The sequence below is a fragment of the Pezoporus flaviventris genome, unplaced genomic scaffold (genome assembly GCF_033815535.1).
Source record: "Pezoporus flaviventris isolate CSIRO_AGI_PZ_B2104156 unplaced genomic scaffold, CSIRO_AGI_Pfla_v1 ptg000006l, whole genome shotgun sequence".
Taxonomy (NCBI): Eukaryota; Metazoa; Chordata; class Aves; order Psittaciformes; family Psittacidae; genus Pezoporus; species Pezoporus flaviventris.
Genome location: NW_026892554.1, coordinates 2,052,863 through 2,078,318, shown reverse-complemented (window position 1 = coordinate 2,078,318; position 25,456 = coordinate 2,052,863). Strand labels below are relative to the sequence as shown.

Genomic DNA, 25,456 nt, shown 5'->3' with positions numbered 1-25,456 from the left:
GGTTTAATTATGCTTTAAAAAGCAAACATCAGTGAGGACTCCAAAATGTAGAGTCAAGTACTAGTAGATATAGTGGATCAGCAATGCTGCTGGTAATTAGGCTTATGAATGTGCCAGCACAGTTGTTAATGTTGGGGACAGACGACGATGTTAAAGAGCATCTGTTTTGTTGCACTGGTGGAACGTTGATCCTCTGCCCTTCTGAACTTGTCCACATGTACTAGTGGTGTTAAAAAAGTCCTGGTTGCAATCTTTTCCCTTTCTGCAGTAAGTTATGGGCTTTTTCCCCAATTTCCCTTTGTTTTTGAAATTAGGGTTGTGCCCTCTGTGCAGGCTGCAAATTCCTGGGGCTCAGCTCTGTGAGCGCAACTGCCTTGATGCATCTATAGGTGTCACAAGCAGAGTGCATGCTGCTGACTTCTTTGCTTGCAAGGATTTGAGCCCCAGTTTCACTGGGGAGCTGATCACAGTGTTAAGAGGAGTCAGAGGGTTGGGAGTCTGAATCCAGGAGGGTCTGGAGATTAGGCATGATACGCCACAATGTACCAAACCTGTCACACCTATTCAGGGCAGCCTCTGCTTGTGCAGAGTGGTGTTTGGGCAGCGCTGCTGGATGTCAGCCTGCATATGGAAAACGCTTGAGGATTTATTCCCTAACCAAGACTCCATGGGGCCAGAAAAAGGCTAAAATAATTGCAGGGATTGTCTTGTTCCTGTAGCACCCCCACGTTATTGGTGCTTTACAGACACACCATTGTTCATGGTTGGAGCTTGTATTCATCCTGGTGCCAGGCAGGCGCTGCTGGCTTCCACTGTGGGCAGTGGTGATGCTCCTTTTTAACCAAAATGCCCAAATCCTTCTTTCCTTATGTCATGGCTTGAGTGGGGTCACTGCTGGTGGTAAATGGCTAGTTTCCTCTCTGCCACATCTCCAGCACAGCCCCTCCTCTGTGGGGAAGAGCAGAAAGCAAAGTATAGCTTCCTATGTACATTCAGATGGCTGGGTCCCTTGCTAGGGTTTGGGAATATGGTCTCCTGTGGCAAAGCACCTGCTTCTGCGTGCTAATGCCTCCAAACTGTCTGCAACCCTCAGAAATGGGTTTCTGCTGCTGAGCTTGTTGGCTGACAGAGTTGGTGGGTCTTAGCTCGTGTCTTCAACAGAGGCATCCAAACAAGGTGTGCAGGAGCTGATCAAACAGGGTGCCCTGGTCCATTGGCATTTGTCTGCATGTCATGGTGGCACTCATGGTGCATTGATGACAAATCTCTTGTGAGGGACATTTCCAGCCCCGATAGAACCAAATAAACCAAATCAATTTATTCTGGTTTAGCTGATCAAGCAACCTCATCTCATGGATCTTGTCATGCTTTCTCTTCTGCATCACTCTGTCAGAGCTGTTTGGGCTTTCTGATGGCATTTCTTCAAAGTTAGTTTACCTTTGTTATTGTCTCAGGGATGTCACTCTGGGTAGCAAAGTGGACTTTTAAGTGTGGTTGCTGCTCTGCAAGGCTGATGTTGGGAAAAGCCCACCTTGGTTTTATAGGACTTCCATAGTAAGGTGGCAAGAAGACTTCCTCTCCAATGAGATGTTGCATTTGGCTTTGGGTTGCACTGACAAAGCCTGCAGATAGTCTGGATGGAAAGGAGAAGATCAGGGGGAGAAGGGTCCTTCAGGGTGGCAGGTGAAGGACCAGCCAGGGCTGGGCATGTGAGGTGTGTACAATAGACATCCATTTGGAAACTTAACTCTTTAATTTCCCCTCATCAAGTGGTTTGAAATAATAATAATAAAAGCTTTCTCATGGGGATGTGAGCTGTAATTCAGGGCAACCTCTTTCATTTTGCATTCTCTCCTGCATAAACTTACTGTCTCTTTTTCCAGAAGAAGCTGCATATGAGAGCTGTAATGAGCTGCCCTGGCAGGACTACAAAGGGCTTCAGAGGAGCAGGTACGCCGAGGATGAGGTAAGTGTTGTCATTTGGGTGAAATAGGTGTGGAAAGTGCACTCTGCACACGTTAGTCTTCAAAGCCAGCAATTATTACTGCATTTGAGACTGTATCAGCAGTCAGGGCTGCGATTCAAGTCAGGCAGGAATACTTTGTGTAGGGCTTTTGTTCTCCAGACATCTCAACTCCCCATCGGTTCGCCCTGTCGTAGCTGAGGAACGCAACTGGAAGTATTGTGGCTTTGAGTTGGCAATCATTTTCTGTGTAGCCCTGTCTTTGATGCATTCATTCAGGGTGCCCTGTGAGCCCAGGAATATGACTAGACTGTAATTGCTTTTAATCGACAAACCATGAAAAGAGAAAATGAGAAATAGGGTGGGTGGCAGCAAGACGGATCTTGCACAGTGCTGGCAGCAGAAAGGTCTGTCTGTGTGGTGGCTCCTGGCAGGTCTCAGCTCTCCAGGAGAGTTGCTCTTGGTCTCATCCCTCTTCCTTCTGCCTCTGCAGTTACTGCAGAGCCTTGGAGTTGAATTGATGTTGTGGGGCAGGTGTCTCCAAGATGATGTGTGCTTTTTATCCATAAGCGTGTGCAAAATAGTCATTTGGTGTACAGAACGAAAAAATAGCTCTCAAATGGGGATTCATAGCAGATATCAAAAAAGAGGTCAGTATGTGCTTTTTTTATAAAAGAGAAATGGGTGAAGTGACTTGTCCTGGGTCACCAGCAATCTAGGGACAAAGATAAAATATATTGATGTGCTGAGTTGGAGCTACCCAGCTCCATTATCCCCATGTACTGGTCTTTAATAACTAAATCATGACTTTCTTACACAATTGGTCCTGGTAAACATCTAGAGCAGAGAGATTTGGAAGCGATGGGGAGGTGTTCAGTAAGGGAAGCTCCTCTCTAGGCTTGGGGATGCTCAAGCGTGTCAGTGTTCCCCTGTGCCTTCAGAACAGGATGCAGCCATCTCCCTGGAGCATGTGTCCCTTCTCTTGGGGAAGGATTCCCAGAATGGTTGTGATTGTCCCTGGGGTTCAGATGTTGGCACCTCTGCTGCCACCCTCATCCCTGGCTGAGCTGCAGCCTGAGGCTGACTCCTCAGACAGCCCCAGAGCCGCAGCCTGGCTGTCTCTAATCTGGGGAATGTCCCTTGTTGTAAAATGTGGGGTCACTTTCCCTGCTGGGAACAGTTTTAAAGAGCGGAGGCCCTGGAGGAACACACAAAGGCAGCGTCAGACACTCCATCAGCCGCCATGGCCAGTTTTATTTCAGAACATAATAGCAGTGAGGGGAGACGATCTAATCTCTCTGCAGAGGCACTTGAAACTTTTGTCCCTAAAGAGCTCTTGTGCCCTGGAACAATAAATGCCATGGATGCGCTGCCAGCCTGGGCTTGCTAATTGTATTCAAACCCGTGGGCATTTCTTTCCCAGGACTGGTGGGGTCTCGGCACCTCTTTGCCACTGCCCACGGGCTGTTGGTGGCCATCCCGTCCTGGCGACGGCAGGTCTGCTGGCACGAGTGAGGGCTGTGGGGACCACAGGGGCCAATGCTTCAGCTGCACGATGACGTCTGGGCCAGAGTGTCCCACCACACAATGCAGCAGTATGGTGGAACACAGGAGGAATGTGGCCCCGGGACGCAGTGTCGCCAAAGGCAGTCGGGGTCTCGCTGGAAAGGTCAGGCAAACGAAACACAGCAGAGCTTGTCTGGTGGACAATAAGGGATGTGTTGTTGCAGGATGAATGAGCTGATCTAGTGGATGTCAAATGTTTACTCTGGGTTTCCACAGAGCGGTCAGATGAGGACTGATGCCTCTGTTCCTCCTCTGAGCAGTGATATGACTGCTGTAGGAGCATCAGGACCAATATGGTGGGGTGGCCTGAGGTGAGCTTGGGTCTTCCCATGTCTGCCACCTTCTTAGCCAAAACTAAGCCAGTAGCGCTAGCAGGGATGACAGATGTTCCCATTATCCCATTCAAACCCTCTCTCAGGCTTTGTTTAATGAATGGAAGCATCTGTCATTAATTCTGTTGTGCATCCTAATGCCCTTCAACACATCGAAGGTCCAACAGTGCTGACTGGGATGAAGAGCTGGGTGGTGGTGGTTGGGGTAGTGTCCATGCTGTCTGCATGGAGCAGTTTCCATGTTGCTTATGCGTATAAACTCCTTCTGTAAACCTGCAGGCAGAGTATGTGATGAAATCATATAGCAGTCCAGGTGGTGCTTTGAGGTGGATCTCTGAGCAGTACAGAGATATCATTAACACACTCAAATGCACAATTGGATCAATGTTTTTTTTTCTGTTTAGCTTAATCAGGCTCTGGACCAATTGGAAAAAGCTTTAATGTCAGCGTACTGTGAGAATAAAGGATAATTTCCCTGAGCTGCAGAAATAAGATGAAGGATTTCATCAGCACCCCACTGCTGCCTGTGGGATATTGGGATTAGCTGACCTCAGACACTGTTGTGTGCCTGTGATGTTTGTCTGGAGCTGCTTGTCTGCACGGGCTGCCTGTAGAAGGATGCATCCAGGGCTGTGGATGCTGCTTTCACTGGCTTGGGAAGAGAGGGTGGACACTATCTCTGGCAGCTGTATGAAATGAGAGTGCCAGTCCCATGTGGGTTGCAAAATATGGGCAGTATGGTGTTCACCATCCACAGGCACTGCAGTAATGGGGTGCAGGGACATGGTCCTTCAGCAGGGCACTTTGGAAAGAGTAGTGTGGAGCTATTAGGGCAAGTGAGGCAATACCAGGTGAGAGCAGAGCCCTGCATCCCTTCTGGAGGGGAGTCAATACCAGCAGCTCAGTGGCCAGTTGCACATGTGCAACCTGCAGGAATGAGGAGGTTTGCATCCTGGAGAGCATGACTGGTGCATCGTGTCTGCTCCTCTTGCCAATGCTACAATCCCATTTATTAGAGAGAACTTCACAGGCTTTTAATATACCTTCTTGGGTTTAATTTACAACTTGGAGAAAGATAGACAAGGTGACAAAGTGAACTGAAATCTGAAATGGCTTTAATTGCAGAGAAGGACAGTTTACAGGCTTCAGAACCCAAGTAATTTATTTTAATGATCTCTGCCCTCAATGCATAATTACCAGAGCTGGTTTCAGTGGAGGTATGCAGTGAGAGCTGGTTGGACCTGTTCAGACTGCAAAGCTTTTGGCAAGTAATATTCTGAGATGAAAAAACGAATTAAAGGCAAAATATATTGCAATGTCAGAAACGCTTCTCACTTAAGACACTGCTTTTTGCTTAGTTTCCTAGACACAGCTGTGGTCCATCTAAAAGCAGCAATCCAAGGCACGTGGCATACCTGGTTGAGTTTGTTTCCAACGCTACATGGTAAAACACTTGGAAAATCCGTAGTAGTTAACACAAGGGCCAATGGGTAATATGTCCTTTGAGGAGAGGAGATGGAAATGCTTTCTTTCTCTGCCATTCATTACACTAATTGGTTGGACATTTGGGATGGCAGCAAAAAAAGAAATGTAGACTTCAAGAGAAATGGATGTTTCTTTTTTAGCATGAATATCTGCTTTTGGCTACTCATACCTGAAGCCAGCTGGAGATTACATCCCCTGTGGAAAAGGGGCTGTCTGTGAGTGGTTCCAAGCTGCTTTCATGGCATTTCGGGTCCCACAGTGCAAAAAAAAATGTGGATGCTGTTGGAGCCTCTTATTGGGTGATTGGGCACATGAGTGTCTTGACTCTTCTGATTTAGCTGCTGTGGCTGTTTGTGTGGGTATGTTCTGTCATGGGTGGCTGCTGGAGGTGTGGTGAGACTTCATTTAGCTTCTCTTTGAAGGAGGTTGTCTTATAATTACCCAACTTGGCTCAGCTCTGCCTCCACATCTCCTCTTCTCTAGTGTCCAGGAGCTCTCCAGCTGAGCTTGGCCTGGCTAATGCAGAAGAATCTCGATGCCTTTAGAAACCTGAGTGTGATGCTGGGCTCTTCTTCTGGCAGGGTGGTAAAGGGGTAGGAAATTGGGTGTAACCTGAAGAAGCTGGAAAGCAGTGATGAGCCCAGGCTGTTGGAACTCATGCCAAAGAGTGGGCTCTGCAGCCAGGCTGATGCGCCTTCCTGCGGGGAAAGGAGGAGAAAATACCTTTTTCTTACAAGGATCATTAAGTTCCTTGGACTAGACAGTTGTGGCACAGAGCTCTCCAAGTGCAGCCTTCCTAGGGTGTTTCTGGATTGTTTTCAAACTTTTTTTTATAGTCACAGGGATGGGCTGTGGACCAAGTGATCACAGGAGGCCTTGAAGTCTCTGTTGGCTCTCTCTGCAAAGTGGTCATGAATACGTGGCAAAATGGGATCAAATCCAAAGGCACCTGGTCCCTCCCTCTGCCTGCTGGAATAGGCTGGCTGGGATTTCATGTGGCCCTTGCTGAAGTCATCAGCACCAGAGATTGTGGTTTCAGGAGTGCTGTGGGACATGAGACCCTAAAATCCACCTATCCCCTAACTTCTCAGACCATTGGCATTAGTTATGGGCTGGATGGATCCACTATGAGTGCTGGTGAACTGTTTGTATGCAGGGACACATAGCAGCTTGTTCTGCTGCTGGCAGCGGCTTGCTGTCATGGAAAGCCAGGGATTTAGAAGATAACATTTCCTAATGTTGGCATTTTGCTGAAATGTTTGAGCTTAATTGGTTATCTAAATGATTTACTGCTGGACTTGAACTGCAGCACATAGAGCTGGTGCTGGTGCAGCTCTGGGTTCAGAGCCACTGGTGATCTGGGTGTTAAGACTCACCAGCAACAAGAAATGGTAAATTAACTTTCCTTGGTAGCTCTGTCTCTTTCTTGGCCAGATGGGTCTCCAGAATGAAGTGCTGTTGGCCTGAAGAATGAAGAAGTGACATTCCTCCCCAATATGAGGTATCACAGGTCCATCCAATGTTTGGACACAGCCTTTCTGGTCTGGTTCTCATCCCACCTGCAATGTCTTTGGTTTTTTTTTAGTGTGGTTTTAAAGCAATCTTAAAAAGAACATGAAGGATACAAAATTCAGGTCTTAAAATTGGAAAATACTAGAATAAAGCTGCTTTTGTAAACTTATTTCATCTTCCTTGTGCACTATCATACCCTGATATCCAGCCTGCTTTCTTCTCTCTACTGCTGCTAGACATGAGTGGAAAAAAGGGATGGAAGAAGAGGCCATCTGGCCTCTTTATGCTCCTTTTCATGCTTGGCTGCATAGTGGTGCCAGCAGCTGGGAGATGCAATGAGGACACTCCTATTTGAGTCTGCATCTTCGCTTTATGGTAGAGGTAGCCATGGGAATGGTGTATTGTGTGCTAATGGGTTGTTGGATGGATGTGAGGGGAATGCTCAGGGATGCAGATAGTGTCTGGCTGTTGTACATCTGCCCTGGGATAGCTTGAGGCAGCAAAGCACATGGAAGAATTATTCGGAGTAAAAATGGAGTGGGATGGGTGATGCCCCACAGAAAGTTGGATACCTCTGCCAAGGGGCAAGGCTCTTAGGATTTGGCCTTCCCATTGCTGTTCACCATGGGCTGTCTTTCCTAATCCCTGCTCTGGGAAGCCTTCCAAGCCCTGCTTTGCACCTGATCCCTCTATCCTATGGCAGGTCATGCTCAACGTGCAGGTACCCAAATCTCATCAGCACTGTCCCTTCTTGCTCTTCTCCCTGGTGTAGCCAGTCCTTGGTGCAAACCAGCCCTGGAAAAGTTTTTTGTCTAAAGCAGTTTTGCAATGGCCCTTTGAGGATCATGAGTGAGGAAAATCATGGAATCCCAGACTGGTTTGGGTTGGAAGGGACCTTAAAGCTCATCCAGTTCCAACCCCCTCCCATGGGCAGGGACACCTCCAAGCCCCTGTGTCCAACCTGGCCTTGAACATTGCCAGGGATGGAGTAGCCACAGCTTCTCTGGGCACCCCGTGCCAGCACCTCAGCATCCCCACAGGGAAGAACTTCTACCACAGGATGGCTCAGGCTGGTTCTTCTCCTCATTTCCAATGTCAGCTCCTACTTTTTAGGAAACGGATCTTTTTGTTTTGACATTCAGAGGTCAGAGGGGTTTTTCTGCTTTTCTTTTGACCTGAAGTAACAACAGTTTCCAGACAATTCAGACTTAGGAAGTGGGGATCAAATTGCTTTCTTAAGCCTTTGGTTTTTTTATACTGGGGTGTGAGAAGTACAAGAAGGATCTTGTTCAGACCCTCACTTTGTGATTTACATCCAAGCCAACAGAGCAAGGCTCGGAACTGCAATACTGTTGGAGGGAAAAAAGGGGTGGTGGGAAGGTTGTGGGATTGGTGGTGCTGCTCAGCAAACAGAAAGAGGAAAAGGAGGGCAATTTCTCATTCTGTTTCCTAACTCCAAACATGACCCAAAGTTTTTATAAACTTTCTGCTCAGGTTTCAGGAAACTGCAAATGAAACTGCATTCCTCTGCGTGTTGGGCTGGGGCTTTTTCTCTTTCTTTTTGAGATGTAATAAAACATCATCACCTACAAGTCTGAGGCCTTTAAATGTATTCTCTGGAGGGCAGGCGAGGAGTGGAGGCAGGTTGACTGACAGCTGGAATAAAGCTTCTTTATTATCTCTGGGATTATAATTTCACTCTTTTGGGTGCTGGAGCTATGGGAGCTTGGTTGTCTCTATTCTTGCTGGATTCATGTGCAAGCCAGATACTGCAGTAATCATGCCTATCCCTCCCCAGCACCCTGTCTGCAGGGGAATGCTTCTCAGCTGAGGACGCTGAACTTCTCATCACCTAAAAAAATACAGCCTTGAAGGCCTCAAGTGTAACTAGTGAGAAAAAGACATGTTAAATAAGAACATAGAAATAGCAGGAGTAAGGTTGGATCAAGGGCCAGGTGCTGCTGGGGATGGAGCAGCTGTGGCAGAATGTGCTCTCAGCATCATGTAGCTTCAAAGGGGTCTGTCCTACGCAAATTCCTTTGACTCTTTAAATTGGTTTTGGTGTCCAAAACTTACAAATCCATGAGCCAGTAGCTGCTGTGGAGCTGAAGTTCACAGGCTTACCTGGGGAGAGCAAAGAACTGTGAAATGGTCAGAAATGGTCTGAGTGGAGGTAGAAGCAAGTGCAATAATGCTTAAACACAGTCATGTACCATGTCTGTGGCTACTTAGAAGCAGTTTAAGCATGGAGAGTTTAGTTATGTGAGTTAATGCCAATTAGAATAAGTTCACTTGGACGTTCATCAGTAATCTTGGGGGCTCATGTGGGTGCAGTGGGGCTCTGGCTGCTGGAGAGGAGTGGGGCTGGGAACAGATTTCATCTGAATGCTGTTGTTGTGCTTGACCCAGGCATAAAGTAGAAGTTGGACCTGTTCAGACCCTGCTCCTTAGCAAATCCATCATGGCTAGTAAATGCCTGGTGTGCAGAATTCTTGGAAGCTAAATTGCTCTTATTAATCTTTAGGGTCCACTACAAGAATAAAGCAGTATATGTGATACTCTACAGCATATATGTGTACAGAAAAGACCTTGAGATGTTGTGTGTGCTCAGCATATTGTGCTGTAGACCTCCTGGGACTTGTGGTGCTGACCATGATTGAGTGCAGACCTCATGGCATGTCCTTTTTGCCTCATTGCCACCCCACTGATGCATTAATAGCAGCTCCTTGCCCTGCTGCCCCTCTGCTGTGGAAACAGGAGCAGCACTCTCAAGAGAAAGCTGCATCCATGAGAGGACCCAGCAGAGTTCATCCAGGCCCTATGTAAGAGAGAGCAGTCCTTAAAGGCAACCACTGCCCAGCACCAGAGTCCCAAAACTGTTCAGCAGAGGCAGTCAGATGCTTGGTTATAATTAGAGAAGACCCGTTACTGGCAGACACAGGGTATATTTACTTTTAAAGCCTGTTGCTGACAGTGGGAACATGCCTCTGGCAGGAGATCTGAGGCTCTGGCCATGTCATTCAGTTGAAAAAGGGATTTACTTCTTTCCAAACCACACCAAACCCCCCTGTCCCACCTCCTCCCTGCCAAGGACCGGGCACCATCAATGAGGCACTGAGCTGGAAGGGGGAGGGCTGTTATTTACACAAAGTTTCCACCTCCTTCCTTCCTTCCTACCAACTCCCCATGACCCAGACCTGCCTGGTGAGGAAAACTGCTCCCCAGCCTTGCCAATTCTGGGATAAATAGGTCATCCAAAATATGCAAAAGCCAGTTCCAAGTCTTTCAGCAGTCGGAAAGATCTCAGAAGTCTTTGGATGTATAAAGCCCATAATGGCTGTGTTACTTCCAGCACGGTTTTTGAAGCTCTGGGTCCTCCACAGTGGTTCAGGGGCAGTGATGTGGCAGATGAGAAAGCAGAACGCTGTTTCTAGTTCTATTTCATCCATTTACTTGTTCAGACCTTTTCAGTGGTGATGGCAGCTGTAATCTACATCATTACAAACCCAGCATTTTATACAGCCCTGTGGATGGGGTCTGTAATCTTTTAATTAAACAGAGAAGAGTCCAGCCAAGGATATCTTCATTTAAACCTCAGTCATGGCTATAATCCTGTGGAGCTGCCAGATTTTGGAGGCTGATATAGGAAGGTTTCCATGTGGAAATTCTCTGGCATCCTGCAGTCACTGGCAAAGATTTACCTGTTTTTCTCTGACTATGCAAAGTGCCTCTAAAAAATAAGATTTGAGTAAACGTGCCATGTAGCTGTTGAAAAATCTCATCTATGTTCATGCATCCCAGTTTGATTTGCTAAAGATCCTGAAATCTACTGAAATCCTTGGTTAGTTCTTTTGTTTTAATACCTCTTTTTCTCAGAAATTTTCCTTTAAATGGTAACGAGTTGGTTTTCTTCTGAATGAATCAATGAATGTTAGCATCTGATGAACCTGCAGTCATCAGAAAGCCTCCATCTTAAAATTGAATCATTTTTTTAGTGTTAAGAGCAGGTTTTGAGTTGCTTTGTGCACTGATATCACAACTGTGTATCCTGTAGCATATAAGAATGAGCTAAATTGATAGAAAATGATACCTAAGGTAGTATTTCTTTGGGTTCTTTTATTGCTTCCACCACTGTCTTTGACAAACTTCTGCTCCCAGTGAAGGTTCAACCTGTTTGCAAGGTCGTTTGTACTTGGGTGATAAATAGGATTTATCATGGGTCGGACCCAGATAGTGTAGTAGTAAAACCTTTGCGAGCGTCTCTGTAAGTTCCTGACTGTGCAGAAGTGATCTGTGTGTTCCTGTGGCATTCCTAGTGCTGCAGTAATATTACCCATGTTATAAGGATTCTGACAGTGGTGTTCAGGGAGTCTTTAATCTACCCACTAGTCAAATAAGATACTTATGCCATGGTAGGAGCTGGCAGCATCTATATCTTGGAGAGCTTATGCAGGGTATCCCTTCCGCTAAAACAGATTTGAGTCTTTAAGAGTGTTCTGTCTGATTTTTAGAATTAATTACTTTCTCAAAGAACCTGTTCTAAGGGAAACCTTCTTGTGCATTAGTGCAGTGGCTGTTGCCTCCTGTTCTTGCAGGCTGATTTCTAGCAGCAAGAGCCAGGCAAATGCCCAGGTTTTGCTTTTGTGCTGTTACCACACAGAAACAAGCATTGTGCAGCAAAGGCACTGGGCCTGCGGTAGCGAAAGGTGGGAAATAAAGGAAGTCAATGTTGTTAGTGAGCGTGGAGTCAGTTATCAACAACTTCCTGACATTGTTAGTCCTCGCTCCATCTGCAGTGCTGCAGGCTGGCCCCTGTCCAGGCATAGTCAGCAGGTATTTCCCTCCTGCCCACAGCTTCATCCATCAGCATCCTCCACCAGATCCATCCTGTTGCGCTCTGAGGAAGCATTAAAAACAATAACGTGAGCTATGGAGTGACCCTGGGTGAGAGCATCTCTGCACCTGCTGATCCAGGGGTTGGTGTCTAAAAATGCCCTTACCTTGGGGCAACTGCTGGAACAAATGTCTGGCTATTTGGTGATAAAGGAACCAAAACCAAACTGCTGCTGGAGGATCCACAATTGGGATATAATGCTTAAAGTGACGCAAGAGAGTCAAGTTGTACATTTCCTATTTTAATACACCAAAGTCTTAAATCTGTGAAATGACAACAGTCTAATTTTCTCACTTACTTTCTGAGCTCTGCTCTTTTCCCAAATACTGTTTAGAAAAAGTGGATTGTTGGGGAGGTTGCAAACCTCTCTTCAGTGCTATTTCTACAATGAAGTCACCCGTGTAAGATAAATAGTGGCTGATCTCTTGTTAGTGAAGTACATGCTTTCCTTCACGCTTGACTTGAATGGAAATGCAAAATACTCTGCCATCTGCTTCCAGCAAGCGGATGGAGCAAAGGATGCAGCCTCAGGGTCCTTCATCCCAGGCTAAAAGCATTGCCTGTTCCCTTGCTGGTGCTGCATCAGTGAGGAGCCCCACTGCTGCCAAAGTGATGGGCAGGGGAATAGTTCTCAGCACAAAGTGGATTTTTTTCTTTCCCTAAGTGCTTGCTCACTCACCATAAACACCAATTGCAACTCGCTGCAGAGATGAAGTTTCACACCAAAAATGCCTGGAGGGGGCTTTGCCCAAGTGTTCTTCAGCCTTGTCTTGCCATAGCATAAGAGCTGCAGTCACAGGGAACAGGTTGTATCTGTACAGAGCAACCCAGCATCCTTCTCTTGGGGTACAGAATGTTGGCTGCTCTGGGTAGATTTTAAGCTGTTCCACAGCTGATGTGACAGACAAATACCCCAAAGTCGTTTTAAGTTTCCAGCCACGGAGCGTAATTATCACACATTACGCTCTGTTTATTTAAAGAAGGGAAAATATGTGGCAATCAGGTTTTGTGCCAAGTTACAGGGGGAAATGCTTTCTAAAAAAGTAAATATGCATGCAGGCAGCTGGTGCACACGAGATCCTGGAAACAAAAGCAAGTCGCCCTCCTGCCGGCTACGGAGCCTGCGAGGATCCTGTGCAGCTCCACAGCTCTGCTCTCTCTTAGCTTAGGGGAAAATGATGCAAACAAAGGCATTTAATTTCATGGAAAGCAAGAGCATCAGGCAGGCAGCTGATGAGCAGCGAGTCTGTGCTGAATCACTTGGAGAAAGGCTTGTTCTTGAGGCCAGCTTCCCCGTACGTGGGATTTGGGGTGGCACAGAGGAGTGGGTACTGCTGTGCTTCGGGGCTGTGAGTCTGCCTGTTTCCCCAGCCACACTGACCTTTCTCCAGCTCAACATTATCACTCTTTATTTCAGCAGTCCTGGCTTTTCCGCTTGTAAATGTGCCTTTTGCTTGTATACACCATAAATATTTTAAAATGGGGTCTTATCTGCCCCGTATCTGGGTTTGTGGGAGGGAAGTGATGGTTGTGACATTGCCTGAGCCTTGTGGGAGAGCTCAACTCTGATCCAGCTTTCCTGGTTGAATGGAGGCAGAGATGAATTAACCAGCTGGGTGCTGGGGAGGGATGAGCACAAGCTCAGGATGAGTCCTGGGCCACAAGCACCACAGCTTGTGGCCCAGGACTCATCCTCTGCTCATTGCCCATCATCTGCTCTTTCAGGAGGTTTGCAGACCTCGTGAGGGTTGTTTTCAATGAGTGACTCTCGGAATAGATTGTGTGAGAATGCAGCTCCTACTTGGAATGCAAAAAGATTTGTTGTTCTACCTGTTTTCAGGAAAAAGCATTAAAATGTGACCTGTGGGTGCTGGACTGACTCTGAACCCAGAGGCCAACCTCTCCTTCCCCAAAGCCCTTATTCTGTTTTTAATAGTTTATGAACCATCTGATTAGGGGGTGTCTGTCTATTTCTAAATGTGGCACTTGATACTGTGTGTGATGCCAGCTAGGAAAACCAATTGGTGTTTTGGTCCTGGGTCCTCTTCATGGGAAGGATGAAGGACCAGGATCGTTGGAGCTGCCCAGCCAGTGATGGTCAGTCACTGCAGTAGGGTGATGTACCCACTCGCAGCAGCGGCAAACCCTGCACTGACCCTGCTTTGGGTACCAGAGGAAAGTGTGTGCATTGCTGCTCACCAGCCATGCAGGACAGGCCAGGGTACTCCCAAAAAAGTCCATGCCAAGTGTTGGAGTTACCCACACCAGAGTTAAAAACCCCCAAAACCACACACCCACCAAGCAATATTCTTCCCTGTATGGAGCAAGGATGTGTGAAACCCACAGCATCTAGGGTAAACAGCTTCACCATTTAATCTGCACCCTGGAGAAGTCCCTCTGCAGGCCCTGGCTTTAGGCCATAGCCTGTGGGGGAATTGTCAACAGAGCAAAAATATATGCAGCAATACAGCAAAAAGATATATGCTATCTGGGAAAGATGCTTAAATCAAATGGTTGTTGGGCTCAGCAGAGCTCAGTCATCTTTTGCATGATCTAGCAGGGAGGATGTTATAAAGCAATGTAATTCTGCAATATGAAGCAGGGAAGATGAGATGAGCCAAGGGCCCTGACCTTAAATTTTATGAGCAACTTATTGTTTGCAAAGAGCGGGGCTGGGAGATGGGAGCAGGATTCCTGCCGTTGTGCCGAGTCAGGGAAAACGTGGAGATCTCCTGAGTTGGTGCTCACTAATCCATAGCATTTTCCCTTTGGGCTTCAGCATGTCTGTTGTGAAGAGAGCTAATAAAGGAGGTATTTAAAATATCATATTGAGTATAAAAAGGCACAGACTGCATCTCTGCAGTACCCAAACACACGCAGAGCTGCTCCAAGGCTGGGATAAAGCAGTCGCAGTGGCTGACCCTGACCTTCCTGCATTATCTGATGTTCTCAGCATTTATAAGCAAGGAAGAGCCAGTGGTTGTCAGACCGACTGGCTCCGCTCGGAGCTCACAGCCCAGATGGGAGGCGAGACCTGCCCTCCAAGCATCCCAGTCCTGGGGTCAGCGAGACGAGTCCCTCCTCCCCGCTTTTCTCCCAAAAAGTCCTGTACAAATTGCCATCTGGAGTGTTTGGGCAGTGTTTCTCAGTGGGTCACTGGAGCTGGGACCATCCTGGACAGAGAAGGCACCGGGGAATGTCTTGTGTTGCAGATGTCTCCAGGGTGGCTCTGAATTGGCCACATCCTTTCAGTGGTGCAGCAGGGCTCTGGGCTGTCACTGGTCAGCCTTTTTCTTTTCATTTCTAGCCAGAAAAGCATCAAAAGCTTGAGCTGTGACAGAGCAGGGCTACAGTAATGTTACCAGGTTCAGAATGGTGTCTGCTCCCCATGAATGCAGATGCTTCTGACCTCTTCTGTCTGGGGATAGATGCCTCCTGTCTTGTCTTTTGGTGGCCCAGCAGCAGAGAGCTCCCACCCCCTGTCTGGAACACTGAGCATGTTTATTTAAGCTAAAATAAAGTGTTAAAATAATTCTGTGCAAATGTTAAGTGAAGGTGATCAGAGTTTGCATGACTCTACATTCGTACTATGGTTTCTTTAAGGCAGAGGAGTTATTTTCATTAACTCTTCAGTGCTTACTCTCTGGCAGGAGGAAAAGTTGGATTAGCTAAATGTTGATGTACAGACTTTCAGCCCTTCTCAAGCTGTTTTAAATCAAAGCAGAGTAGGTAAATGTTTGGCTGCGTTTCCTGCACCGGCCTCATTGTCCACAGCCTGCAAAGTAGCACAATCCAAAGGGCAGCTGTTAAACAAAGTGAAAACAGACAACAGCTGAGGAGCTCCCCAGCATCTGCTGCCCAGTGCTGGGGGAATCCTGCCTCCTCACCCAGCGTCTGTAGGGACAGTCCTTTGTTAAACCAGACAAAGGAGCTTGAGGCTTTGGGGAAGACAGCATGGGCTGGGGGTTGCTAAATGGGTGTGCATTGGGATGCAGTGGTACCCAGGCTGATGCAGTTGGGATGCTGCCCTACCACTGCCCTGCACTCCTGCAAGCAGACCTCTGCAGGTTATATGAGTTTCTTCATAGAATCCTATCATAGGATCATAGAATGGTTTGGGTTGGAAGTGACATTAAAGCTCATCTAGTTCCAACCTCCTGCCACCCTTTCCACTAGAGCAGGTTGCTCCAAGCCTCATCCAATGTGGCCTTGAACACTGCCAGGGATGAGGCAGCCACAGGTTCTCTGGGTAACCTGTGCCAGCACCTCAGCACCCTCAGAGGGAAGAACTTCCACTTAATATTTACTCTAAATCCACCACTGTCAGTTTATTCTTTTCTTTTCCCTCTCCTTCTCACCCAGGGACTCCTCTGCCAAACCACAGATGGAGATGCAGGTCCATATTTATCCATCCAGACCATAACAAGAAAACCGATCAGGTTTGGCTGCTCTGAACGCGGCTGTTTTGGTAGAATTCCTTGCAAGCTGTTACAGGGAAAGGTAACAGGGTTATGTTGCTGAGTATTTATAGGAGCCATAAAGCTCAGGAATTCGTCATGTCCGTGACTTAAACGAGGCGTGGAGGAATTCACTGTCTCCTGCCATCCGTGTGCTGCCAGATTAGGTGACAGAGGCTGGGTTTGTGGGAGAGTGCATGGAGCATTCTTACTCCTGCCTTTGATGGAGATGCCTTAAGGAAAGAGGGTGATAAAAAGCCATAGGATTCAGTGGATGTTTCTCATTGGACCTGCAGAAGTGTCTTCCTCCAGGTTTTCTGCCAGGGCAAGCCCATTTCTGGGGCTTGGCAAAGCAGCTGGTTTCTCAGGCAGGCACTCTTGCATTAACACATATAATTAATAGCTATAGCGTGTCATGACATTTTAAGCTTAAAGATGTTCCTTGAATTACCATGGGATTTCCTCCACTTCAGCCCCATTTTCCCAAGAGCTGGTGTGAGGGGACAGGGGATTTGTAATTGGTGAACCCTTTCTCCCGGGCTTTGGGCTTCCAGCTGCCATTTGTGGGCAGGGTGACATGGGCTGTGCATGCATGAGGTTGTTTCAATTGAGGAAAATCTGGCTTATTTTTCCAACCAGATTACCTGCTTAAAGGCTTCACCTGCAGGGGCCTGGCAAGGTTTGTACCATTACTGATCGCATCCTCAATTTGTTTTGCTCAAACCACAAACTCAGTAAAATGGGAAAACAATTCCACATATCTTTTTACTGTTGTGACTTGCAGTCTGGCCACGATAAACCCCGTTTCCGTCTCCAGGTCATGGCTTAAGCGGGAGTCACACACTTAAAATGAGCCGGGTTTGTGTGTGTGTGTTTCTTGTCCTTTTGCAATTCCTGCAAAGCGAATTTAATGCAGTTTCAGTTTGAGCACAACAAAGTGGAGCTGCAGATCAGAAACACATGTTGTAAGTGCTGCAGGCACTGAGTGAAACCTGATCTGCCGAGGTTTCCCTTAAATCTGCACTTTCTCATTTGGCTCTCATATTAAAGCTGTATTTCAGAGCTGTCTAACCCTCTCGAAAGATGATGAATAACAATAAAAACATTCACTGGAGGACTGTCATCGTTTCCAAAGGAAGTGTAATAAATACTTTACGACAGGACTTTTTTTCTTCTTCTGCGTACAGCCATAAACTAGTTTTAAGTTACAACTTATTAAGCTTCTAAACAATTAGAGCTTGGCTGTGGAGAGGGCACTGGGGCTGGTCCATGAGCTGGGGTTAACCTTCCTTTTGGGCTCGAGGGACCTGGAGGGCATCACTTTGCTTTCATGTGCCTCGGTTTCCCCTTGTGCTGGTTGAGCTGTGGGTGTTTATGGTCACTGAAGTCTTAGGGGGTTTAGGTGAGGCTCTTGTGGTGCTGATAACTGATGTACCAGCATCTCCCATGCTTGGTGCTTGCGCAGACAGGAGTTCTCCTTTCCCTCGAGGGTCCCTGTGTGTGTCCCACACTGTGTCCTTTCTGCTTCTTAACTTGGTTTAAGATGTGCAACTATTTGGTATCATTAATTAAAACCAATATATTCTGAACACTGTGTGCTGTTGTCCAGCCACAGCCTTTAAATCTGTAGAGGAGAAGTGCTGTTGTAGTGCAGTGTTGAGGACACTGGCAACTGATGTGATGTGATGCCATACATGTGATGATTGTTTCTATGGTTCACCAATACATTCCTTTCAGACAACAGAAATTAATTTGTGAGCCAAAAAAGTGTATTCCTAATGAAGCTTTTGCCCTTCTTGCTAACAGCAATCCCAATTCTGATGATCTGTCATGTGTAATCCTCCATTCTTTGATTTTTCTCATTCCAAATATTTGCTGTCTGTGTGATTACATTGCTGTGGAGATGTTGCTGGAGAGGCTGGTGAAATAAGAGCTACCCCATGAGAAACATGCTTGCCCTTTGCTGTGTGTTTATTCAGCCCTCTGTGTTTGGGTGCTACTTCTCAGCCCCAGCACCCAATCAAAGGAGTCTTTTTGGGTGAAAAAATGACAACGCCATCATAGCACAGAAAGAGTTGGTATAATTCATTGTTTCATGCACCAAGACACTGTGCTGACCCTCCTGCCAGCATCCAGCTCAGGGCATCCCACTGAAGGTGTTTTGAAGGTGTGCAGGAAGAGGAAAAATTAGGTTGATGGAAGATACAGCAACACATGCAAAAGCCCACCCTGAGGTCTGTAATAGGTGACTACTCACAGCTTTTTCCTTACATTTAATTGTGAAAAGTTCACAGACCTCTACTCCATGAATGTTGCTTGCAGTTAAGGTTACAGAAGATGCAGGGTCTGTAGCTGTGTTAGTGTTTCTTTCCAGTGTCAGTAATTTGCTAACTGGGTTCTAACAAACTGGAGTATCTTAGAGTATTCAAGCTGAAACGAAAATAAATGTCTCTGGTTTCACTTTATAGCTGAGTGTATTTGTCTTCTAGTGCTAATCTAAGTGGGGATTAGATTTGCTAGAGGTATTTGCAATTCAGGCCTGTTTTCACAATGAGAAAAAACAATTTGCCATTGTATGAAGATCTCTTTATGCAGTCACACACTTCCCATATTGCAAATGACCTTTTCGTACTTACTTTATGCTTATTGAGCTCTTATCTTTATAAATATTAGTACAAGTAGCAAAGCAAAGACTGAGTCTTTGGACTGTACCTCTCCAAGCTTTCCAAAGCTTGCAGAGTCCTCAAACCTCTGCTTGGCTGGATTGGCACCCTAAGCCAAGTGATGGAGGTGTCTTGCCCATCAGTCCCATGGCTGTGATGTTTCATCACCTCAAAGTAGAAATCAAAGCATCAGGATGACCCCTCCAGTCTTGTTTGCTCAGAGCTCCTTTGCCCTGCACACACCAAAAAGTGCAAGTACAGTTCATGAAGTATGTTGATTTGCAGTGTGTACCAGAATAACTTGGTGCAGGAGCTCTCAGAACCCAATTCAAAGTTCAGTGTGTGATGAGTGACTGGGCTCCAGCATTGGTGGACAGTGTATTTTGATAGCTGCCTCATTTTGAGTTTTTATTGATTCAAAAGGGGAATAGCAGATTTATGAGGAATTTATGTTACTCAGTGTTTGTTTATTGTGCCCAGATGAGCCAATTTTTGTGCTCCTTAATGTTATGCATAAGTAATTGTGGATACATATACATAGAAGCTGCCTTTAGATGCAAGGTCATTTGAAGAGCCAGCACTCCTCTGGGTGCATGTGTGACAGAGAATGGTTTGGGGATTTGCTTTGATTTCATGAGTCAACATTGAGCCTCTGGGCATAAGAGGGCACTGTGGGCTCTCCTGATAGCAAGTAGTCACAACCCTCATCCACGATGTGGTCTTCTGAGACCAGGTTGTCTGAGCAGGAGCCAGTTGTGGGGCTGAACCTGGGTATTTGCATCGTGTCATGATTCAGAGGATGTTCTTAATTCAGGTGGGCAAGATGCTCTGCTAAGATCATTGCAGGCTGGGCTGCTGAGTCCAAGAAGACCACCATGTAGAAAGGTCTCTGCAAAGTCCAGAGAGCTCCTTCTGTCCAGAAGACTTGGGTCAAAGGCTAAACTGGAGCTTGAGGGAAGAGGACACGAAAGGGATGGGCTGGACGGGACAATGAATTGTATTCTTGTGTAACAGACCTGCTCCTGGGAAGGCAACTGCAGGGAGGATGTAGTGGGTGGGAGAGGCACTGTGTCCTGGCGCAACGCTTTGCTGGTCAGAAATCACACGCAGTACACATTTTTCTTCATTCCTGTAAAGCAAAACTGGCAAATAGAGGCTAATATTTGAGAAATGGCTGTGCTTATGGAGAAAGGGAAAAAAGGCCAAAAATAAAGCAGTGGCAGTACAGGATAAAACCAGGAGCTTGTCCTCAGGGAAGTAGTGCACAGGGTGGCTGCTTTTGCACTGCAAAGCATCTGCTCCTGAGTCAGATCAGAGGCTCAGGCTTGGCCCCTGGGTTCATCTTCTCCAAGGTGGCCAGGGATGTTCACTTGCTCCCCATCCTTAGGCAGACTCCCTGCTTGTCAGGGATTTATAAATCTTCCTGCTCAAGGAAAGCTACTGGTGCTTGTGTGTTGCATGGATTTGTATTTATCAAAGTAACAGACTCAGTTTCACAGAAGCATTCCCAGGTTTAATGTTCTCCTTTTCCATTTGCCAGGCCCAGGGCTGTAACATCAACTCCTTTTTTCTTTTCCTTTTTGCTTTCTTTCCACATTGAGCAGAAAACTGTTTTTTCCATTGCAGTTTTCACAAGGTTCAAACCTATAACGTCAGCAACGCCCAGACATGTCATCAACTGCTCTTGTGTGTTTGAGAGTAGCATCTTCCCCTTCAGAGTCTGAATCTGGTGGAAGCTCAGGGGCACAATGCCTGGAAATGAGCAGGTAGTCATCTTGTGAAGTTAATTCAACCTTTTTTCACCATCCTGGTGATTACTGTCCCCAGTGTATAATGAGCGTTCAGTGTGAATTGAGTGTATGTTGCACGTCTGAAGCTCCAAGAAGTGTTTCAGGGAGCAGTTAAGTGTTCAGTTGAATGGGACTGACTGGATGAGCTGTGTGGAAGCAGCTCTGGTTGCTGGTCAGGTGAACACTTGGATGCTTGAGAGGGTTCAGGCACGTGCTTTGAAATTAATTTTCCACAAATCCATGTGGCTTTGAAATTCACTCCCCACAAACATTCCTGCTGGGAAAAACTGATCTTGAGAAGGTTTTTGGGAGCTGGGAACTAAGGGCAGTTTGCTTTGATATCCAGACTGATTACAAAGAAATGCTGTTATCTAGGCTCACTTTAAATAGGTACCATCTGTATATTCAGGTTCCGTTAGAGTCAAAGCGATTCAATTCTGCTCCCCTTTACTATCAACAGGTATTGACTCAGGTGGGATCTGGACACGCAGGAGTCTAATGCTGAGCCCTGGGTCTAATTCCTGTATGTGAAATCTGGAATCTGTAGAATTAATAGCGGAAAAAAATGAATCAGTTGGTACTTACCTGTTAATTTGTTTTCTTACACCATGAAAAATAATTGTAGGAGAGCTATGTAATATATGAGCCAGGGTTTATTGGCTGGCAGCTTTACAGAGATATTTCATTAGCTGGCAAGAAATATAGTGCCATTACTGGAAGTAAGATAGCAGAATGGGGAAGGTATTGAACCAGAGGTGTGCAGGCACCAGGCATGTTTCTGACCCCTCCATCCTCTGGCTGCACAAGGGCATTGTTCTCCCCTTTCCTGTCTTGTAAGTATCTGTAGCCACCACTGGAACAAGGGCTCAGGCTGCTGCTGGGATCTGACTCTGGGATTAGACTGAATATTGATAAAATAAAGCATTTCTCAATGACCTGTGCCATCTAGTGGCAAAGCAGAGCTGGAGCTGGAGGAGCAGCAGAGTTTGCGCAGAGAGCATCGTGGTGAGATGGGTGCCCACCACGCTGGTGAAACCCACTCCTGCAGACAGTGCTGTTGGTGGGTCCTCTCTGCAAAAAGCTTCATTTCCTGTGTCAGATGCAGCATTTGGGGTTTTGCACCATGACTGTGCACTCTGTATCTAGTTTTCTGTTTCTGCTCAATCTCAGTGCTGTGCCTTGGATGGCTCAAAAAGAAGAGGCAGGGATGTGTGTCATAATGCGGTGGTGGCTGCCTGCTCCATGTCCCACCAGGGACATGGGCCACAACCCGATTTCCAGCAGTGGCAAAGAGGTGCCCTGCTCTAAATGCCTCTTTCCCCCAGGCACACACCCTGTGGGAACATTAGTCACCATTGCAGCATCCCAGCACCTGTGAGATTTGCTTTGGACATGTGCTTAGGTAGGAGAACCCACAATCTATATTTAGCTGCTCTGCACAACCATGAGGATTTCTCCAGTTTTCTCTCCTGGGCTGCAGCTCAGCATGGAGGGAAGTTGTGATGATGTGGAGCTTGGAGCAGATGACAAAGAGAAGTGCCTGGCACTAGGCAGGTCTCTGAAGCTGTAGCTAGCAGATGGACATGCTCAAGGTGGGCATCACCGATGATGCCCAAGGCCCAAGAGTTTTAACACCAACTTTTCGACTCAGCTTTGCTTGGAAGTGCTGTGCATTGTCCAGCATCTGTTGAAGGATCGTTCAGTTTTGAAACTGGTGTCGCTGGCAAACTTGCTGAGGGTGCACTCAGTCCCATGGTCCATGCTGTTGATAAAGATGTTAAACAGTGCTGATCTCAATGCTGACACCTAAGGAATGCCATGTGGACATTGAGCTGTTGACATGTATGATGTTGTATAATCTATCTTTTTGATATGGAGCAGCTGATCTCTGTTTTGGGTGGCAGACTAAAGCTGCATGGCCAGCTGTAGGTTTCTCTTAAAACTGAAACGCAAGTTGCACATAAGCTAAAACAGGTTGATGAGTCTATAGCCCAAAAAAGAACCTGAAACAAACCATCCCATTAAGTTGTGTATTTACATTGCTATTTCTAAACTAATGCTCCCTGCTATTTACCAAGCCTAAACCACAATATTTTACCAAGTGCTCCAGAATTCGAGATGCATTTTTGCAACTCCAAGTCAGTGGAAACTTAGCAGTTTATTTTTCCCTTTGGAAAGTAATTGGTTCCTATTTTTATCCTGGTTAAAGCCCACAGCATCACCCATCAGACTCCTGCAGGCAAACAGTTCTTCCACCCTTTGCACCAAAACTACTAGGCTTCCCCCAAAATCAAACAGTGAATCGTTACTTTGTGACCCCGATTCACTGCTCTGAAATAGAAATGGAAAATGCCACAGCAGGAATACAAGGATCTGTCAGTAAAGAAAACCAGGCAGACCATTAAAGTACATTTAATTTTGGGTTGCTGGATATAAACTGATCTTTCTTAGAGGCCTGGATGAAAGAGGCTGGATTATCCCATGTCTGACTACTGCATTGTTTTTATACCTTCCTCCGAAGCATCCGGTGCTGGCTGCTCTCGGAGACAGGATGCTGGACCAGCTAGACAGTGGCTTTCATCCTGCACGGCAGTTTTGGTACTCGTATAAACGGTCCCAGTCTGTAAAATATATTGAAAAACATTTTTATAGGAACTGGTTTCTGTCCTCAAAGGATTCCTTCAAGCCCATCAGCAGTTTTTCTTCAAAGACTTTCTCCTGCTTTAACCCTCTGGCTGCCTGATGGGAACAGCCTGTTCCCTTTCCCAGGCATGCCAGCCCTCTGCAGTGCCTCTGCATCCAGGATCCCATGAATAGAGGGTTTTGGTTGTCCAAAAGCTCTTCATTAAATCCTCCACTGCTATCATTTTCTCCTCCACAACATGGGACTTCCCCTATAAGGCAAGGATGGAGAATGAGCAAACATTGAATCATTATCAGGCTGCTACAAGTTAAATTCCTTGTGCTTTTGGTTTTATAGCTTAGTGGGTCTTTCACTCACTCTTTTCCGTGGCTTGCTCAGCTTGCTTACGCAAACTGAGTTCAGTGGAGCTCCAGCCCCAGTGCCCACAGGGATCTCTCTGACATTTTCCATCAGCAGAAGTCCTCCCTTGCTACTGTGAAAATTATTGGGCAAAATGCCAAGAGATTTTGCACCAGGCGGCCCCTGGCAATGACCCAACATTTTTGCTGGTTCCAAGACTGCTTAAATAGCTCTTGAACACAGAAAGGGCTTCACTGCCTGAATATTCCGGCTTCTAGTTAAATATTCAGGTAATCCTCATTGGCCAGGCCCAGTGCCAGACCTACCCCGTCTCTTTTCACTGGTTCATCTCATCACATGGAAGGTGCTCTGTGCCTTGATGAAATGAGCGAGGTCATGGGGTGATGCAGCAGTGATGTGACATGGGAGAAGGCTCAGGTTGTGCTGCCAACAGCACCTTTGGGTGCTTGGTTGAAGAAATGCATTTTCTCCTGATGCTTTTGTGAACCAGCATCATCTCCAGTGAGCTGGGAATTCCCCCACTGCTTTTGTATTGCTTTTAAGAAAGGAAGAGTGAAGCATGTGGTATAAACAGTTTTCAAATGAAAGTTTTCCAGCTAAAGAGTCATGCTCTAATCACAGTCCCAGTGGATTAAGCTGACACGAGCCCCACATTTGGCTCTGGAAGTGCTAATTAACAATAATGTGAGTGCATCTGGGTTGTTATTTCTTTATCTGTCAGGAAACAGTCCTGTTGTAGCTGCATCAGTGGCCTCTCCCACATGGGATGTGCTGATGTGCTTGCCCCAGATGCCTCTGTGGATGACAGGAAAGCTTTCAGCTCAGCTTCACTGCTTTGAACTTCTGATTACATACATAGTGATGTTTTGCTTTAAAGGATAATGGTTCAGCAACACACACGAACTCTAGCAATTCCTTTTTCCAAAGTATATACATGGCTTAGGAGCAACATCCCTTTGATTTTGGCACCAAACATCCCAGTCCTAATCCATTGTGGCTGCCCAACTGAAACCCATATTCGCTCCTTGCTGTTGCTTTCTCCCAAAGGTCATGGAGAAGGAACAGGGCAAAAGCCAGTAGCACCTCCCTACAGCCCTCGTGGGCATCAGTACATCCATTACAAGCCCTGCTGTCCCACAGCTCAATGCAGCTCATGACCAGGTGCAAAAGGAATATTGGGGTTTTTCTTTAAGCCCTTTATCCCAAGGAAATGGACAATTTGCAGCCACACGTGTCTGTAGAGCCTCCCCGGTGACTTCTGAACCTGTAGCTGATTGAAAGCAAATTTGCCAGAGAGGCTGGGCCTGGAGGTGTATGAGGTTTCTGGATGCAGAGTGAAAGTAGATGTTGGGGCCTCCTCAGAACCCCAACAGAAGGAAATCCATCCTGCACCGAGCAGTCCCTTAGGATGGCAAGGAGGCTTAGGAAGCCCTGCTCCATCAGTGCCACTGTCCATGGAAAAATGTGTTTTAAGTTGTCCCTAGATTTCTATGCCATAATTATTATGAATGCAAAGAGAGATACCACGGTAAAGTAACAGATGCATTGACTCTAAGCTGAACAGTGTGTATTGAATGAAACAGCCATTGTGCCACATGATTGTTAAATCACTGGTACAGGGATTGGAGGAAGATGAGATGCAGCCTGCTGCTGCTTTCTCCTGACTCAGTTCTCTGGGTACCACCCCGGCGTGGGGAAACAGCATCTCTCCTAATACACAGCCTTGGTTTTAAATACTGTGTCACAACTTACCTGCAAAAGGTATTATTTGAAATATTTGCTTTTGGTTT

The 25,456-nt window shown here is 46.5% G+C and overlaps 1 long non-coding RNA gene across 1 annotated transcript in view; it reads left to right on the top strand.

Annotated features, from left to right (window-relative positions):
- Window positions 1–1,878: 1,878 nt before the first annotated feature.
- LOC133265658 (uncharacterized) overlaps window positions 1,879–25,456 on the top strand; it is a 63,010-nt gene continuing 39,432 nt past the window's right edge. The window contains exon 1 of the long non-coding RNA XR_009742043.1: window positions 1,879–1,966. This is a non-coding gene — a long non-coding RNA (uncharacterized LOC133265658). The remainder of the gene's footprint in view (window positions 1,967–25,456) is intronic.